Source organism: Musca autumnalis, unplaced genomic scaffold (assembly GCF_047663935.1).
Source record: "Musca autumnalis isolate F117 unplaced genomic scaffold, ASM4766393v1 scaffold_1, whole genome shotgun sequence".
NCBI classification, from domain to species: Eukaryota; Metazoa; Arthropoda; class Insecta; order Diptera; family Muscidae; genus Musca; species Musca autumnalis.
In genome coordinates this window covers 122,198,270-122,204,269 of record NW_027411644.1, presented here as the reverse complement: position 1 = coordinate 122,204,269, position 6,000 = coordinate 122,198,270, and the positions used below count along the sequence as shown (strand labels likewise).

General features: G+C 34.7%; 1 protein-coding gene across 2 annotated transcripts in view; it reads left to right on the top strand.

Annotated features, from left to right (window-relative positions):
- The first annotated feature begins 2,992 nt into the window (after positions 1–2,992).
- The window catches only part of LOC141406438 (uncharacterized), a 129,099-nt gene continuing 126,091 nt past the window's right edge, over positions 2,993–6,000 (top strand). For both annotated transcript variants that reach the window (XM_073991913.1, XM_073991922.1), the window contains exon 1: positions 2,993–3,086. The gene's annotated coding sequence lies outside the window, so the exon portion shown is untranslated. The remainder of the gene's footprint in view (positions 3,087–6,000) is intronic.

Below are 6,000 nucleotides of genomic sequence, written 5' to 3'. Positions count from 1 at the left end.
GAGCTTCTGGCCTAGGCAAAACGCATAGTTGCCTGACGCCATTTTACTTTTCCATTGAAACGATTGATATTTTTAGCATAACCATTCTCAGCACTGTTTGAATCATTTTCTCACAACTTTCGACATTGATAATCACGGCAAGAGTGCATCGATCAAATTAAGACTTTGCATGTCGATAAAAGACCATCATATATCACTATGAAAAGCGGGTTTAACGAATTCAATCGAGGTCGACACTCGCCAAAAATCGAAGGTCGCGAGGGTCGTCCAAAAACGGTCGTTGTGCCAAAAAAAAATTAAGCCGTGCGTGAACTGATAATGCGAGATCGCCATGGGGGTTTCTCGTTGGATCCCGTGTTAATCACCATGTGGTGAGTCGTGGAACTATACGTATGAGCCCGAAAAATAGCAGCAATCGTCAGAAGATGCTGTAAAAGCGTTAAAAAGCCATGTTTTGGAGTTGTCTCAATAAAGCCACTGTAAACAACACAACACATGATCGCATGTCAAACTGTCCTGAGTACGTTAAATCTAAAAACTGTCAAACTTTCCAAAAAAAAATTAAATGGCGTCTGGGAACACTGCATGTTGTCTAGGCCAGAAACTTTTTAGTTCCCCTCGTATCAATATTATTTAGATAATTTAGGCATTTGGATTATCCGTGGTCAAGAGGAGAACCAGAAACGACGACGGGAGGGCGAAAAAGTTTGTTTTTGATTTTGTGGTGAGTATGCTGCATGCGGCCAAACGCTTGTGTTTCGTTCTTTGTTGTTGTTGCTATATCTTCTTCCACAGACAGACATTTTTTTAACACATAGACAACTAACCTAGCAAGCAAAGAGGAAAAGAAAAAATTGTATGAATTACACTGTGTACCGAAAATTTGGGGCAGAGATATTTTCTTTTTGGGATGAAAGCCCTTTGTGAGTATATTAAGAATCCCGATGAAGTTTCTGCTGAAGAACCTGTAAGGCATCTGAAAGTAGCCTTATATCTTTATGAACTGTTGTTTTAGCTTATTTATGAGATGACATGTTTTTAGTCAAATCGCATGTGGATTATTTTTGTAGAGCATTTCGACCTTCTTACTCGCTTCCTTCAATGTCCTTTTCGTCGCTTATTTTAAGAACCGCTATAAAAGTACCACAAAATTATGTTTTTCTTCGAAATGTTCTGCAAAAATGTCGCTCAGAAAATTTAAGGTACGGCTCTCATTGACATCTAAACGATTTTGTCCCGTTTTACTTGTTTTTGTTTTTTCTTCTGTTTAGTCGTTAATGCGAGAAAGGAAGAAAAGAATTTTTCTTCAGTTTCTTCAAGACAATCGTTGAGTGCGGACAGTAAACTGAATAAATAAACAAGTGTTTTGTGTTTTCTTAAATTAAAAGTGCGTTTTAGTAAATTAAATACCCAATACATTTTATAATTGAATCCAAAAAGGTGAATGGAAATATTTTAGTTTAATTTAAAATGAAGAAATCATATATAATATTGCTAATCCGGTTTTCTTTAATTAAAGTCTGTTATGCATTTCTTGTATTTGGAATTTTGTATGTACCTATGCGTCTGTTGTTGCTTTTGTGTTTGATATTTCTATGCATTTCAATAAAAGAAACAACTACCACCATTAACAAATGTGTGTGTGTGTGTATGTGTCTGTTTTTGTGGCTTTTGGGTTTGTATTTATATTACATCCAAACATATGTATATTTATTTGCAAACATATATTTGTTACATACATATGCTTGTGTGCAGGATCCAAACATAAGTTATGTTAGGAACTGTTGCAAACATATATATGTGGGACATATGTTAAACAAACACATCCTTAATTTCAACGTAAACCACAGTCCGCGCCACATTATCTGTAATAAACCTGTATATTATGAGCGGTGTAATACGGTAGGGGTGAGATAGTGTAAATGTATACACAGTATGGTGGGTCACTTTTCTGCCTCTTCCAAATTGTTGTCTGGTTGATTTTCATATATTAGAAAACGGAGCTAATAAGGGCTACATGTTGTCAGATTTTTTGCATAAATCAGACATATGCAAATTTCACATTGCTATATATGAATATTTTATTTACATGCGAACAAAATTTTTCATATTCAAAATTGATGCATTTTGCATATAAATTCCAAATCCCGCATAGATTTTAGTTATAGTCAAAAATATAGCCATTGCTAAAATTTGACTTCAATTGGGTTAAAAATACGCTGTTCAATGCTAATTTTTTTCTTGCAATGCGTTGAAAAAGGTTTAAAATTTGGCACATATATTAAATTTATTCTAGCATTAAAATTTTCCATAATTTCGGTGTGAGAAAGTGAGTAATGCGGTTGTTAAAACCGGAAGCTCAATTTTTATTGTACACCAATTGGTATCTTAGAGTTACCCGCTCTTATGTACACCTTTAAGAAAATTTGCGGTTAATGTTTTGGGTCGCTTATTGATAAACTAGCAAATAGTTAATCTCTCCTACTTCTTTCTTTCACTCCCTCCTGTCCATCAACAGCATTGTTACAAGCTAACATCCATTCATAGATATACACCAATGTACATTGGGACGAACATTGAATATCATACGCTATGTTTGTATGTGGGATAGCTGTTAATTTGGTCTTTTATAGAAATCACCAACCATACCCCGACCTAGTCGTTGAGTCAGTCAGTCAGCAAGTCAGGTTGCTAGTAGACAGACGCTTACTGGCATCCAAGAAGTACCCAACTCTCGTCAACAAAGCAAGTGACCAACAACGATGCCGAACGACGACGCCGACGACTCGATGTTGGTTTGTTTTGCTTTGTTGTGAGTGAATGGAATGCGGACAATCTGGTCAGCAATGAATTTTTAACGCTACTAACCAAAACTTATGAATACCATTCATAGAAAGTCTGTGTGCAAATTGACTTTAGTACGCGATCACTTGTCCGGTTGTCGTAGTCGTTGGTATAGGCAGTGGTTTTACTTTGGACTTATACAAGTTAAGTCCGGTCGATCATATTGATGCTGTATAAAGCTAAATTATATGTAGACACAAAAAGAGAGAACGTCTGCACTACCTCAGTGCAACTGGAGTTAGGTCAGTATTGATAGAGGTTTTGTATGTTTAGGAAGTGGGTAATTAAGGTTAGTTATAAAATCAGCCGCATTTTATTTTAAACTATGTGTTTGCTTTGGCTTAAGTAGATTTATTATACACTACACGATTAAATGAGGGTGTATAACAACATATTATTCCGTTTGTTACTGCCTGTGCATAATAGTCACACCACTTTCCGAAGGATAATGATAGATACAGATTGAAAATGGATTTAATTTAATACTTGATTTTATGATTTTTTCCTACAGAAATGCAAAATCGTTTATGAAATAAAACAAATATTCTTAGTCATTGCAGTCGAATGGATATATTAAAATCAAGGGTTTATGTTGTCTCACAACTATCTTCTTCATAAAGTTGTCTTTTAACAATCGTCCTAGAACGTACATTCATGCGTTACTCACCATTACATTTCATCGAACTTTGATCCCGAAATCACAGTTTTCGAAAGATGCAGACCTTCGCCCAGAAGATAAGACTTCTATTTATGGACAGATCGAATACCGACTACACAACCGAAATCTTTTTCCCAAAAATTATTATTTATGAAAGTGTCAAAAAGATATAAAAATTTTCGGTAAGGAAACTTCTGGTTAAGTGGGTCACTTGTAAATTTCAGAAAATCGGAAAAATATTATTGGCTTATTTTAAAGTATAAACTAAGTTTAGAAGAAACATTATATTGTATAACATTATATGTACATTTTTGGGGAAAGGATTTTAATTTTGTAGCTGATATTGGACCTATTGTGATATTGTGTTTCCAGAGGTAAAAATGTTCACAAAACACTGTCTATAAATGTCTACATTTGGGTATAGCCCCCATATAAATTACCTCTCGATTTCAGACATTTTAAAGTTTTTATATACATTTTCGTTCTTAATTGGCTGTTATTTGGCATTTATTATTCATAGAAGTCAACAAATACTCGTATCTCCGCTGAAAATTTTAGATATGGGACAACGTTTCGGTATAGCCTCCATATAACGGTGCCAACCATTTTCGATATTTTTAAGGTTTTTACCTCATTTGCTTGGACTACAAAACTTTTCTCCAGACGTTTTTTTGGAGCAGGTAAACGTGATGATATAGCGCCCAAACATCGGTACTCTCCGATTTTTGGAATTTTTAAGGGGTTAACTGTATTATCCCACTGAAATAGATGATATTTGGTATTTAGTCTTCGCTTGGGCAACAAAACTGTTCTCCAGAATTTGTCCACGTTTTGATATAGCCCCCATACAGCGGTACCTCCTGAAGGGTTCATCCACATTATTCTCACACACATTAGTTAGTCTCCTTGGAACTACTTCCTTCCAACGCTCATATCTCAGGCAATATTGTTCCGTTCGACTTGAACATTTTACCTCATATTCTTTGCTACATATGTATAATTTAAAATAATCCAATAGAAAATTTATATTTTCTCAAATTTGCAAGTGGGGGTCATCCCTTAAGTTCCATGATGGATCATACCTCCCCCAAAATGGTTCTCACGGTAACTCTCGAAGGGAGTAACCGACTTCGTCCAGACTTCAAACTTCGTAATATTTCTACTAGACATATTCTGATTCGAATATGGACTCTATCGGTACGAATCGGGGTTCTCTCATTGATATGAGAGAAGTCTCCCTTGTCCCGAATGGGATGTTTGTGGAACAATTATATATTTTACCGAAGGTACTCCTTGTGGATATCTTTACAGCGATGTTTTTCGAGGGCAAGTCCATGCTTCCTGATATAATGGTCCAAAAGACCTAAATTATACGATTACCAACTAAAAAATTACTCTCAAAATAAGATCGACTTTCAAAAGGATGAAGGTATATCTCCGTAGGCAACGTCGTCTGAAACATTTTGACATATTTTAAAACATATTTTGTGTTCAGTCATGGCAAAATTACCAAGGTACCAGCTGTTCGAATATGAAAAGTCAAATCCCTTATAAAAAAAATTATTTTTGTTGTAATTTCCCCAACAACATAAAAAAAATTTGATATAACATATTCAAAATTTTACGATACCACTACCTTCGTTCAACGTTCCAAATTTCAAATGTCAAATTACAATCCCTTTATAATTTGTTGGTCATGCTTTCAAATTTTTATAACTCTCTCTTATTGTTTTTTTAAATAGTAGGTCTTCATTGCAGATTCGTTGCTTTAATATTTTATTGAAACAACTTTTATTTTGTAGTGCACGTCAATATTTCTATCCTGCCTTGTCCAGTCAAAATAGACAGTAAAATAGCAAAAATTCCCACAAAGCTGAATTTGGGTGGAGAGCTAGGGTTTGCCATTAGAAGCAATGTCCTCAAAGTCCTCATCAATCCCATATGTGCAAAAACAAAGGTCAAAATTTAAGGATTTTCTAGATTTTGGTATTTTTACGGTGGGTCTAATCAAAATGAGACTATAGTAAATATTGTAGACAAGTTTGGTCCTTGTATTTTTTCCCCTAGAAACAAAAATTCCTGACATATAGCGGTTATAAAAACCACATCAGTTATATGTAATTATAAGCCCAGCAAAAAGTTTGCCTCCAAAGATGCAGTTAAATCATATATACAAGTGATTTGGAAGTGCATCAAATTATACATTTTCACTCCTGATTTTTACAAGAGCGTGACTATTGAAAGATGCACTCCATTAGCACTGCATTTAACTAACCCTTTGGAATCGAATTTTAACTAGCCCTTTAGGGCAGAATAGGATGCAGTCCAATTTGCATCCAAAGCTCGTGTTTGAATGCAGTGCTTTGAATGTGAATTTAAAGGCACTCTTTGGAATGTGTTTTTTTTTCAGTTCAAAGATGCAATAAAAAATGCAAGCCATTGCAAAATATTCCAGAATAAATAATAAGAATTTTAAGTTAACGTAATAACACAAATTA